Here is a 13,359-nt window from a genome sequence, read left to right on the forward strand (position 1 = left end):
TCCAAATATTCCATAAGATTGGATTAAAGAATATGACTTTTTCTGGGAGACAGAAAATATACAAACTGGCAACCTCCCTTTCATGAATAGCATGGAGGGTGCCTGCTGATAAAACAAAATGCATTGATACAAGCAGCTAGGGACAGCTGACTCCTTTTATCTTGGAGAAATAGTCAGTGCTACCTCTGGTAACCATTCAGTTGTACCCTGGATAGTGGTAAGGCTATTGAGATGCACAAGGCATTTCAGACCAGCAGCCAGTGGGTTCAGTGGGAAATGTGGAAAACTATAAATTAGGTATATGAGAAATATGTTTAGGAAATAGAGGTCAAGCAGTCCCAGGATAAAACATACAGGGTAGGCTAAACACTTGCTAAAGTGATTTCTGTCATTTACAGTATGATATAAGTCTAAAACTATTTACTTTATTGTTTGATAAAACTTATTTTTCAATAAAGGCTTTCAGCAGAAATGAGCTTAAAAAAATCAATTGGCCATACATGCAAGGGTTTATTTCTGAGCTCTCTATGCTATTCCATTGGTTTATACCCTTTGCCTGTATCATAACATTTAGAGTTCCAGCTTTGCAGGAAGTTTTGAAATTGGGAAGTGTTAGTCCTCATAGGAATCTTAGGATGGGTTTTTCTATTTCTGCAGAAAACATTGCTGAGATTTTGATAGGGATTGCATTGAATCCGATATCTTTGAGTAATATTGTCATCTTAACATCTTAATATTAAGTCTTCTAATTCATGAACATTGTACATCTTTCCATTTATGTAGGTCTTCTTTCATTTCTGTCAGCAATGATTTGTAGTTTTCAGTGTATAAATCTTTTGCCTCCTCAGTTAAATTTATTCCTAGGTATTTTATTTTTATTTTTATTTTGTAAAAATCTTTATTTTTTATTTTTTTAACTTTATCAAAAAATTAAAAAACAAACAATAAAAAAACATTTCAAACAAAACCAAAACAAAAGACTAAGAAAAAAGAAATAACCTAAAGTAACTACATTGCTTCCAACATCTTCCTACCATACCCCAAGAAAATTTACACACGATAACTTAACAAAGGAATAAGAAAAACAAGTAACCTAAAATAACTACATTGCTGCCAACTTGTTCCTACCATACCCCTCAAAAATTAACAAATTGCCATAGTCATTCCTGAGCATTCCTATAACATTAAGTTTACCCTCCATAACTTATCTGTTCTTATTAGATTATCCTTCCGCCTTCCCTATCTGCTGTCTATTACTGGGTCCCCTACATTCTACAATATCAACCATTTCTTTTACATTTTTCACAGAGTTCACATTAGTGGGAACATACAATATCTCTCTTTTTGTGCCTGACTCATTTCACTCAGCATAATGTCTTCAAGTTTCATCCATGTTGTCATGTTTCACAACCCTGTTCCTTACTGCCGTGTAGTATTCCATCATGTGTATATACCACATTTTGTTTATCCACTCATCTGTTTAAGGACATTTGGGTTGTTTCCATCTCTTGGCAGTTGTGAATATGCTGCTATGAACATTGATGTGCAAATATCTGTTCGTGTCACTGCTTTCAGATCTTCTGGGTATATATTGAGAAGTGCAATTGCTGGATCAAAGGGTAACTCTATATCTAGTTTTCTAAGGAATCGCCAGACTGTCTTCCAGAGTGGCTGTAATGAATAAGAGTTCCAATTTCTCCACATCCCCTCCAGCATTTGTAGTTTCCTGTTTGTTTAATGGCAGCCAGTCTAACTGGTGTGAGATGATATCTCATTGTGGTCTTAATTTGCATCTCCCTAATAGCTAGTGAAGCTGAACTTTTTTTTAATGTGTTTTATGGCCATTTGTATTTCCTCTTCAGACAAATGTCTTTTCATATCTTCTGTCCATTTTATAATTGGGCTGTTTGTGTGATTGTCATTGAGTTGTAGGAATTCTTTATATATGCAAGATATCAGTCTTTTGTCAGATACATGGCTTCCAAATATTTTTTCCCATTGAGTTGGCTGCCTCTTCACCTTTTTGACAAATTCCTGTGACATACAGAAGCTTTTAGGTTTGAGGAGTTCCTGTTTATCTATTTTTTCTTTTGTTGCTTGTGCTTTGGGTGTAACTCTAAGAAGTGACCTCCTAATACAAGGTCTTGAAGATGTTTCCCTACATTATCTTCTAGGAGTGTTATGGTACTGTCTCTTATATTGAGGTCTTTAATCCATTTTGAGTTAATTTTTGTGTAGGGTGTGAGGTAGGGTCCTCTTTCATTCTTTTGGATATGGATATCCAGCTCTCCCAGTCCCATTTGTGGAATAGACTGTTATATCTCAGTTCAGTGGTTTGGGGGGTCTTATCAAAGATCAGTTGACTGTAGATCTGGGGGTCTATCTCTGAATATTCAATTCTATTCCATTGATCAACATGTCTATCTTTGTGCCAGTACCATGCTGTTTTGACTACTGTGGCTTTATAATAAGCTTCAAAGTCAGGGAGTATAAGTCCTCCTGCTTTGTTTTTCTTTTCTAGAATGTTTTTAGCAATTTGAGGCATCTTTCCCTTCCAAATAAATTTGATAACTAGCTTTTCCAAGTCTTCAAAGTAGGTTGTTGGAATTTTGATTGGAATTGCATTGAATCTGTAGTTGAGTTTGGGTAGAATTGACATCTTAATGATATTTAGCCTTCCTATCCATGAACACAGAATATTTTTCCATCTTTTTAGGTCCCCTTTTATTTCTTTTAGTAAAGTTATGTAGTTTTCTATGTATAGATCTTTTACATCCTTGGTTAAGATTATTTCTAGGGAGTGGCAAGATGGCAGCATAGAGAGGAGTGGAAGCTAAGTAGTCCCCCTGGAACAACTACAAAAAAACAGAAACAACTAGTAAATAAGCCAGAATAACTGCCGGGGGACAAACGAGACCATCCACTCATCATACACCAACCTGAATTGGGAGGAATGCCCGAGAACACAGCATAAAATCTGTAAGTAAAACCTGCGGAACCAAGTCGTGAGACCCCCTCCCCCATAGCCCGAGCTGCAAAGCCTCGTGGTGCCAGAGAGAAGCTCTCTCCCAGCAAGCGAATATAGCTCAGCTGAGCTCCAACTGGGGTTTTAAGTAGCGAGTGTGAACTGCTCACTACAGGTATGCATCCCCAAAAAACAGACAGAGGCTTTGGGTGATGACTGACCTTGGAGAGCCGGAGGGTCGCCTTGGACTGGGTCTGAAGGGGACTACCTGTTTCTTTTTCAGCTCAGTGGAGAAAGCCCCAGACATATTCAGTTTCCAGGGCTGTGACTCAGGGAAGGGTGGAGACAGCACAAGCAGGGAGTGAGACCATTGAAATGCTAATGACCTCCACCTGAGGGGTCTGTCTTCTCTAGGAGGAAAGGGGTGAGGCCCTTTCCATTCAGAACCAGACCCCAGAGCCTGGGGGAACATGGCCATACCTCCTCACACCAGTCAAGAATTATAGGCTAACAGGCGTCACCTGCTGGGCAGAAAAGCACAGTGACCTGAGGCATCAAAGGGTGGAACAATTTTCTAAGACACACCCTCAGGGAAACCAGATACTGAATATTTCTTCCCTCTGGGACCTGAGCCTGTTCTGGTCTGGGAAAACCCGATTTGGATACCCAAGGAAACCATGCCTAGACAACAGAAAATTACAACCTACACTAAGAAAACCAAAGTTATGGCCTGAAGGAACAAATGTACACTTCAACTGAGATACAGGAATTTAAACAACTAATGCTAAATCAATTCAAAAAGTTTAGAGAAGATATTGCAAAAGAGATAGAGGCTGTAAAGGAAACACTGGGCATGTATATGGCAGAAATCAAAAGTTCAAAAAAACAACTAGTAGAATCTATGGAAATGAAAGGCACAACACAAGAGATGAAAGACACAATGGAAACATAAAACAGCAGATCTCAAGAGGCAGAAGAAAACACTCAGGAACTGGAGAACAAAACACCTGAAAGCCTACACGCAAAGGAGCAGATGCAGAAAAGAATGAAAAAATATGAGCAACGTCTCCGGGAACTCAAGGATGAAACAAAGTACAATAATGTACGTATCATTGGTGTCCCAGAAGGAGAAGAGAAGGGAAAGGGGTCAGAAGCAATAATAGAGGAAATAATTAATGAAAATTTCCCATGTCTTATGAAAGACATAAAATTATAGATCCAAGAAGCTCAGTGTACTCCAAACAGAAGAGATATGAATAGGCCTACGCCAAGACACTTAATAATCAGATTATCAAACATCAAAGACAAAGAGAGAATTCTGAAAGCAGCAAGAGAAAAGCAATCCATCACATACAAAGGAAGCTTAATAAGACTATGTGCGGATCTCTCAGCAGAAACCATGGAGGCAAGAAGGAAGTGGTGTGATATATTTAAGATACTGAAAGAGAAAAAACACCAACCAAGGATCCTATATCCAGCAAAGCTGTCCTTCAAATATGAAGGAGAGCTCAAAATATTTTCTGACGAACAGACAATGAGAGACTTTGTGAACAAGACACCTGCCCTACAGGAAATACTAAAGGGAGCACTACAGGGTGATAGAGGACAGGAGTGCGTGGTTTGGAACACAATTTTGGGAAATGGTAGCACAACAATGTAAGTACACTGAACAAAGGTAACTATGAATACGGTTGAGAGAGGAAGGTGGGGAGCATGTGAAACACCACAAGAAAGGAGGAAAGATAAAGACTGGGACTGTGTAACTTGGTGAAATCTAGAGTATTCAACAATTGTGATAAAATGTACAAATATGTTCTTTTACGAGGGAGAACAAACAAATATCAACCTTGCAAGGTGTTAAAAATGGGGAGGCACTAGGGGAGGGATGCAATCAGCATAAACTAGAGACTGTAACTAATAGAATCATTGTATTATGCTTAAATAAAAGATTATTCCTAGGAACTTGATTTTTTTTAGTTGCTATTGAGAATGGAATCTTTTTCTTGAGTGTCTCTTCAATTAGGTCATTTCTAGTATATAGGAACATTGCTGACTTATGTGCATTAATCTTGTATCCTGCTACTTTGCTAAATTTGCTTATTAGCTCAAGTAGCTGTGTCGTCAATTTCTCAGGGTTTTCCAAATATAAGATCATATCATCTGCAAATAATGACAGTTTTACTTCTTCCTTTCCAATTTGGATGCCTTTTATTTCTTTGTCTTGCTGGATTGCTCTGGCTAGCACTTCTAGCACAATGTTGAATAACAGTGGTGACAGCAGGTATCCTTGTCTCATTCCCGATCTTAGGGGGAAGGCTTTCAGTCTGTCACCATTGAGTACTATGCTGGCTGCGGGTTTTTCGTATTTGCACTTTATCATATAGAGGAAATTTCCTTTTATTCCTATCTTTTGAAGTGTTTATATCAAAAAAGAATGCTGGATTTTGTCAAATGCTTTTTCAGCATCTATTGAGATGATCATTTGATTTTTCCCTTTTGATTTGTTAAAGTGTTGTATTACATTGATTGAGTTTCTTATGTTGAACCATCCTTGCATGCCTGGAATGAACCCCACTTAGTCTTTATTATTTTTGATGCTATTTTAAGTGGAAATTTTTTTTAATTTCATTTTTGTGCTGTTCATTGCTAGTATACAGAAATCAATTGATTTTTGCATGTGATTTCATATCCTGCAATTTTGCTGAATTAGTTTGTTAACTCTAACAGGTTTGTGTGTGTGTGTATGTGCATGTGGATTCTTTAGGGTTTTCTACATATAAGATTATATCATCTGCAGAGATAATTTTACTTCTTCCTTTCCAATTTGCATGCCTTTTATTTCTTTGTCCTTGTAATTGCTCAGGCTAGCACTTTCAGTTCTATGTTTTGTTCAGTTCTGTGATGAAAGCAGACATCCTTGGCTTGTTCCTGATCTCAGGGGGAAAACATTCAGTCTTTCACCGTTGAGTATTAGCTGTGGATTTTTCAGATATGACTTTATCATGTAGAGTATTCCTAGTTACATATTTTTTAAATCATGAAAGCATGTTGGATTTTGTCAAATGTTTTTTCTGCATCAATTGAGATGATCATGCAAGTTTCCCCCCCTTTATTTGATTGATGTGGTGTAATACATTGATTTTCACATGTTGAAACTACGCTTGTATTTTGGAGATAATTCCAAATTAGTCATGGTGCATAGTTCTTTTAATACGCTGCTGTGCTGGTTTGAATGTATTATGTCCCCCAAAATGCCATTTTCTTTGATGTAATCTTGTGTGGCAGACGTATCAGTGTTGATTAGATTGTAATTCTTTGAGTGTTTCTGTGGAGATGTGCCCCACTCAACTGTGGGTGATGACTCTGATTGGATAATTTCCATGGAGGTATTACCCCACCCATTCAGGGTGGGTCTAAATTAAATCACTGGAGCCATATAAATGAGCTGACAAACACAAGGAACTCAATACAGCTGTGAATGACATTTTGAAGAGGAGCTACAGTTAAAAGAGACAGTTTGAAGAACACCCAGGAGCTGAGAGAGGAGCTGCAGATGAGTTTGAAGACAGCCATTGAAAGCAGACTCTGCTCTGGAGAAGCTAAGAGAGGACAAACACCCCAAGAGCAACTAAGAGTGACATTTTTGAGGAACTGCAGCCTAGAGAGGAACGTCCTGGGAGAAAGCCATTTTAAAATGAGAACTTTGGAATAGAAGCCAGCCACGTGCTTTCCCGGCTAAAAGGGGTTTTCCAGACACCATTGGCCATCCTCCAGTGAAGGTACCCAATTGCTGATGGACACTTTATGGCCTTAAGACTGTAACTGTGTAACCAAATAAACCCCCTTTATAAAAGCCAATCCATCTCTGGTGTTTTGCATGCTGGCAGCCTTAGCAAACTAGAACAGCTGCTGAATTTGGTTTGCTAATACTTTGTTGAGGAATTTTGCATCTATAATCATAGGGATATTGGCATATTGTTTTATTTTCTTGTAGTGCTTTGTCTGGCTTCGGTATCAGGGCAATACTGACCACAGAGAACAAATTAGGAAGTGTTCCTTCCTTTTCCATTTTTTGGAAGAGTTTAAGTATTAACATTAATTATTTTTTAAATGTTTGGAAGAATTTACCAGTGAAGCCATTTGGTCCTGGACTTTTCTTTGGAGATTTTTAATTACTAATTCAATCCCCTTACTTGTTATAGGTGTATTTCAGATTCTCTACTTCTTCCTGTTTCTAGGTATTTGTCCATTTCATCTAGATTATCAATTTGTTGGTGTACAATTGTTCATAGTATTCTCTTATAATCCTTTTTAGTTTCTGTAAAATTAGTAGTAATTTCCCCACTTTCATTTCAGGTTTTAGTAATTTGAGTCTTCTGTTTTTCTTAATCACTCTTGCTAAAGGTTTGTCAGTTTTCTTGATCTTTGTAGTTTCTCTCTATTGTTGTTTTTCTACTGTCAATTTCATTTATGTCCTCTCTAATCTTTATTATTTTCTTTCTTCTTCTAGCTTTGGGTTTAGTTTGTTCTTCTAGTTCCTTAAGGTGTACAGTTAGGTTATTGATCTGAGATCTTCTTTTAAATGTAGGCATTTATTTCTATAAATTTCCCTCTTGACAATGTTTTTGCTGTATCCCTTAAGTTTTGGTATGTTGTGTTTTCATTTTCATTCATTTCAAGGTATTTTCTAGTTTCCCTTGTGAGTTCTTTGATCCATTGGTTGTTTGAGAGTATACTGTTTAATTTCCATGTATCTGTGAATTTTCCAGTTTTTGTAATGTTATTGATTTCTAATTCATCCCATTTTATAATTTCAATATTTTTAAATTTAATAAGACTTGTTTTGTGGCCCAACATGAGTCATTATATTTTAAATGTATCTGACATTACATATAGGTGGACTTTTTTAGAATCCAACCTGAAATTTTCTGCCTTAAAAGTGAGTTTGATGTGTTAAACATTTGTTTTGAATAATATCTTAACATTTGCTTTTAATACTGATATATTTGATTTTATTGCCACCATCTTGTGTTTTCTCTTTGCCATTCTTTTTTCTTTGTTTCTTTTTCTTTCTCATGTCCTGCCTTATCTTGGATTTAGTAAGTTTCCTATATTCTTACCTTTTTCCTCTGTTGGCTAGAAGCTTTAGAGAGTATTTCTATTATTAAAAGTAATCTTCCTTACCATTTTAACAGTAACCCTTACTTAGAAATATTTATTATAAAATCTGGAGTTATTAAATATTTGTAGCTACATCTTGAAAAGACTGCAGCAAGTTTAAGCTACTGAATCATCATCCCCAATCTTGTTATGATTATCTGAAGTTTTAGTTTCACCTTTTTTCTTTTTAATTTATTTTTATTGTGGTAACATATATATAAGATAAAACTTTCCATTTTAACCATTTTTAAGCATACAATTCAGTGGCATTAATTACATTTACAGTGTTGGTCTACCATTACCACCATCCATTACCAGAACTTTTTCATCACCCAAAACATTAATTTATACCCATTAAGCAAAAACTTTTCCATTGTCCCTCTCCCCAGCCTTTGGTAACCTGTCATCTGCTGTCTCTATGAATTTGCTTCTGCTAGATATTTCAAATAAGTGGCTTCATATAATGTTTGTCCTTTTGTGTCTGCCTTATTTCACTCCACAGGTTTTCAAGGTTCATCCATGTTGTAGCATGCATCAGAACTTCATTCCTTTTTATGGCCAAATAATATTCCTCTGTGTGTGTGTGTGTGTGTGTGTGTGTGTGTGTGTGTGTATACATACACACGTATGTCATTCATCTGTTGATTGACATGGGTTGTTTCAGCTTTTGGCTATTCTGAATGATGCTGCTATGACATAGTATATTTTTTGGTCCCTGATTTCAATTCTTTAGGGTATATACCAAAAAGTGGCAATTTTTTTTTTAACACAGAAAAATTATTTCTCATTTTTACAATCAATTTTTGTACTTGCCAACATATATTATCAATCTCTATGCTCATCATTAGTTCTTTTATCTTAGTTCTTCCCTCACACCTCCAAGTAGCTTTTCATCACTTCTGGCAATGTTTATAATTTTTTTGTTCATCTCTTATTGTCTTCAGCAATTTTATTATGATGTACCTTGATGTGATTTCCTTGTTTCTTTTACTTAGGGCATTGAGATTCCTTGAGTTGTGGGTTTTCCACATATTTAGAATATCTTTGACCATTATTTCCTCAAAAATTTTTTTCTGTCCTGCCTGCTCTTTTCTGGGACTCCAAACATATGTATGTTATGCTGCTTGACATTGTCCCACAGATTACTGATGCTCTGTTCAATTTTTTTTTTTTTACACTCTTTTTCTCTCTGAGCATTTCAGTTTAGGTAGTTTCTATTGCTATATCTTCAAGTTCACTAATTTTTTTTTTCTGTAGTAGCTGACTGCTGTCAATCCCATCCAGTGTATTTTCAATTTTGATATTGTATTTTTCATCTGTAAACATTTGATATGGCACTTTATTTATTTTTTTTTTTTAGTGTTTTTCAGGTTTTATTACTGAGCAAAATTTTGGAGTCATGTAATAATAACAACGTACTGGTACTGTGTGTTTACAATTTTCAAGGCACTTTGGTATAATCATTTCATTTGATTCTTGCAACAGCATAAAGCTGTTATATAGGACAGGTAATCATCAACTACCTGGAACTTGGCCTCAGAGCTGGCAAAAGGTTGGAGAGGAAAAAAAGAAAAAAAAAAGAAAAGAGTAAAGCCTAAGACTGATGCCTCCTGTAGACCTGGCTCTCTGGGCCTCAGTGCTTATCTCCTTGGTAGCATCCTCAAGCCTTTTCCCTTATCCTCACTCCTACCCCAAAGACCCTCTCTCATTCCTCCCCTTGAGCTTCTAGGACTCGGGATGTAGAGCTTGAATCTTGTTGATGTAGTTTCCTACCTGCAAAACAAATACCATACAATGGGTTGGCTTAAACAATGGGAATTTATTTGCTCATGGTTTTTAGCCTAGGAGAAGTCCAAAATCAAGCCATCAGCAAGGTGGTGCTTTTCCCCAAAGATTGTGGCACTTTATTTTATATCCTCCTTTTCTTTCCTTATGATCATGCCTTCCTCTACCTTCCTGAATATATTGAATATGCAATAGCTGCTTTAACATCCTTGTTTACTAATTCCATCATTTGTGTAATTTCTGGGTCAGTTTCTGTGATGGTTCAGTTCATGTGTCAACTTGGCCAGGTGATAGTACCCAGCTGTCTGGTCAAGCAAGCACTGGCCTAACCACTGCTGTGAGGACGTTTGTGGCTAATTAATAAACCAACAGGCTGGTTTATTAAATCATGATGACAACAAAGGGCGTGTCTTCCACAATGAGAGAATGCAGTTGGCTGGATTTCATCCAATCAGTTGAAGACTTTTAAGTGAGACAGATAGAGGACCTTCAGTTCTTCGGCTGATCAGCAAAGCATTTCCTGAAGAGTTTGGCAAAGTTGCCAGTTCGTTTCCTGAGGAGTTCATCGAACATCTTCATTGGAGTTGCCAGTTTGCTGACTGCCCTACGGAATTTGGATTTGTGCATACGCACAGTTGCATGAGACACTTTTATAAATCTTATATTCATAGATATCTCTCATTGATTCTGTTCCCCTAGAGAACCCTAACTAATACAGTTTCTATTGATTAATTTTTCTCCTGGCTATGGTTCATATTTTCCCACTGTTTCCATGCCTGGTAATTTTAATCAGACATTGTGAATTTTACATTGTTGGGTGTTAGAATGTTTTGGATTCCTTTAGTTATTGTTGGACTTTTTTCTGAGACTCAGTTATGTTACTTGGAAACACTTTGATCCTTTGAGACTTAGTTTTAAGGTTTGTTAGGGAAGAGTCAGAATAGACTTTATTGTAGGGCAAATTTGGCTCCACTATTGAGGTAAAACCCTTCTGATGACCCTAATGCCCTGTGCCTTGGGAGGCCTTCCTTTTTTACTCATGAAAACATAAATTATTCCCAGACCTGTATGAGTTCTGGGAGATTGTTCTGCCTACTCCTTTCCAGTGGTTCTTTTCTCCAGCCTTGATAGTTTCCTCACATGCATGTTCAGCTTGTACTCAGCTCATACACTTCTGCAGATAATCTGTATTTCTCTGTGTGCAGTTCCATTCTCTCTGGTACTCTACCTTCCACATTCTGGCCACCTTGCATTCCTTGAACTCCAAACTGTCTTCTCAATGCAGTGAGATTGTCAGTTGTGTTTGGATTCCCTCTCTGTAAAAAGTGACCTGATGAAATCACTGCCCTCCTCTGAAATCACTGCCCTCCCCCCTATGTGGGATCAGACACCCAGGGAAGTGAATCTCCCTGGCAACGTGGAATATGACTCCCGGGGAGGAATGTAGACCCGGCATCGTGGGATGGAGAACATCTTCTTGACCAAAAGGGGGATGTGAAAGGAAATGAAATAAGCTTCAGTGGCAGAGAGATTCCAAAACGAGCCGAGAGATCACTCTGGTGGGCACTCTTACGCACACTTTAGACAACCTTTTTTAGGTTCTAAAGAATTGGGGTAGCTGGTGGTGGATACCTGAAACTATTAAACTACAACCCAGAAACCATGAATCTCGAAGACAGTTGTATAAAAATGTAGCTTATGAGGGGTGACAATGGGATTGGGAATGCCATAAGGACCAAACTCCACTTTGTCTAGTTTATGGATGGATGTGTAGAAAAGTAGGGGAAGGAAACAAACAGACAAAGGTACCCAGTGTTCTTTTTTACTTCAATTGCTCTTTTTCACTCTAATTATTATTCTTGTTATTTTTGTGTGTGTGCTAATGAAGGTGTCAGGGATTGATTTAGGTGATGAATGTACAACTATGTAATGGTACTGTAAACAATCGAAAGTACAATTTGTTTTGTATGACTGTGTGGTATGTGAATATATCTCAATAAAATGATGATTAAAAAAAAAAAAAAAAAAAAAAGTGACCTGAAAATTCTCTCCATGCAGTAAGCTGGCATACTCATAGGGTTTACCTCATTTGTTTCCCTCCTCTCAGGAATCACTGTCCTGTACAATCTGTTGTCCAATGTCTGAAAACCATTCATATATTTTGTCTGGTTTTCTATATGTTTAAGGAAGGAGGCCAAATCTTATCCCTATTATTCCTTCAAGGCCTGAAGTGTAATCTTTCCTCAGCAGTTTTATAAACTGTGTTTATAGGTCTTTCTGTGAGAATGTGTGCGTGATTTTTTTTTTAAATCCCTTAATTGTTCCTGGTATATCAAAATACATTTTATTCTCACTCTTGGATGATAGTTTGGCTGGGGATAAAATTTTTGGTTGACAGAGAAGCCTTTTTCTGTCTTCTTTTTTTGTAGATAATCTGCTTTCCCCTCTCCCATCTCTGTAACTTTTACAATTTTCTCTTTATCATTGACATTGTGCATAAATCCCTATGATATGTATCAATGTGTGATTCTTTTCTTAGTCCTAAATGCTTACTTTTTTAGATTTGAAGACAAACATCTTCAATACTTAATAATTCTTATCTATTATGTTTTTAAATAGTGCTTCAGCATCATCCCTTTATTTTCTTCTGTACAGGTTAGAGCTCTCAATCTATCTTCTCTATCTCATATTCATATATATATGTCATATATATATATATATTCTTGTGTCTCTGTGTTGCATTAACTTATTTTCTCTTCACTTCACTTGCATCCAGTTTAGAGCTTACTTTTTTTCATTATTTTGTCTCTTAGTCCCAAACCAACCAGGTAAGGAGTTCCTTTATTTGTTTTTTGAAAGGTCTTTGTCATCTTCTCACCTAAGCTTGTTCCAGTAATAAACAAGCATTGCTATCAGATTCTCTCTATACTTTTCTCATTTGCCCTCTTAAGCATGTTCTTGCCAGGTAGTCTCTTCGTTTCTTGCTCAGATGTAAGAAACTTTGTACAAATAAAGATTGAATTTCAAGCTGCAAAGACAGAGATGAGGCAAAGGGAAGAAAATAACACCTACTTCGGAAAACTTCAACTCTTACAGCTAAAGAGCAATGCATCTATCACAAGACATGGAGTGAAAATCATAAATTTTATGGTCCAAGTTCTTGTCTTTGATATTGCAAAGCCAGAGAGAAGTAGAGTTCAGTCTTCCTTGGACTATTTTTCCATCCCTTAAGTGCTCATTGAATTCCTGTTTGTCTTTTAAAACCACATTGGACAGACATCAGCTTTGTTCTTTGGGGAACGCTCTGTATTAATTTCCTGCTGCTGCAACAAATTACCACAAACTCAGTGCCTTAAGACAACCCAAATTTATTCTCTTATGGTTCTGGAAGCCAGATGTCTATAATCACTTCCACTGGGCCAAAGTCATGATGTCGGCAGCACTGGTTC

The sequence above is a fragment of the Choloepus didactylus genome, chromosome 20 (genome assembly GCF_015220235.1).
Source record: "Choloepus didactylus isolate mChoDid1 chromosome 20, mChoDid1.pri, whole genome shotgun sequence".
NCBI classification, from domain to species: domain Eukaryota; kingdom Metazoa; phylum Chordata; class Mammalia; order Pilosa; family Megalonychidae; genus Choloepus; species Choloepus didactylus.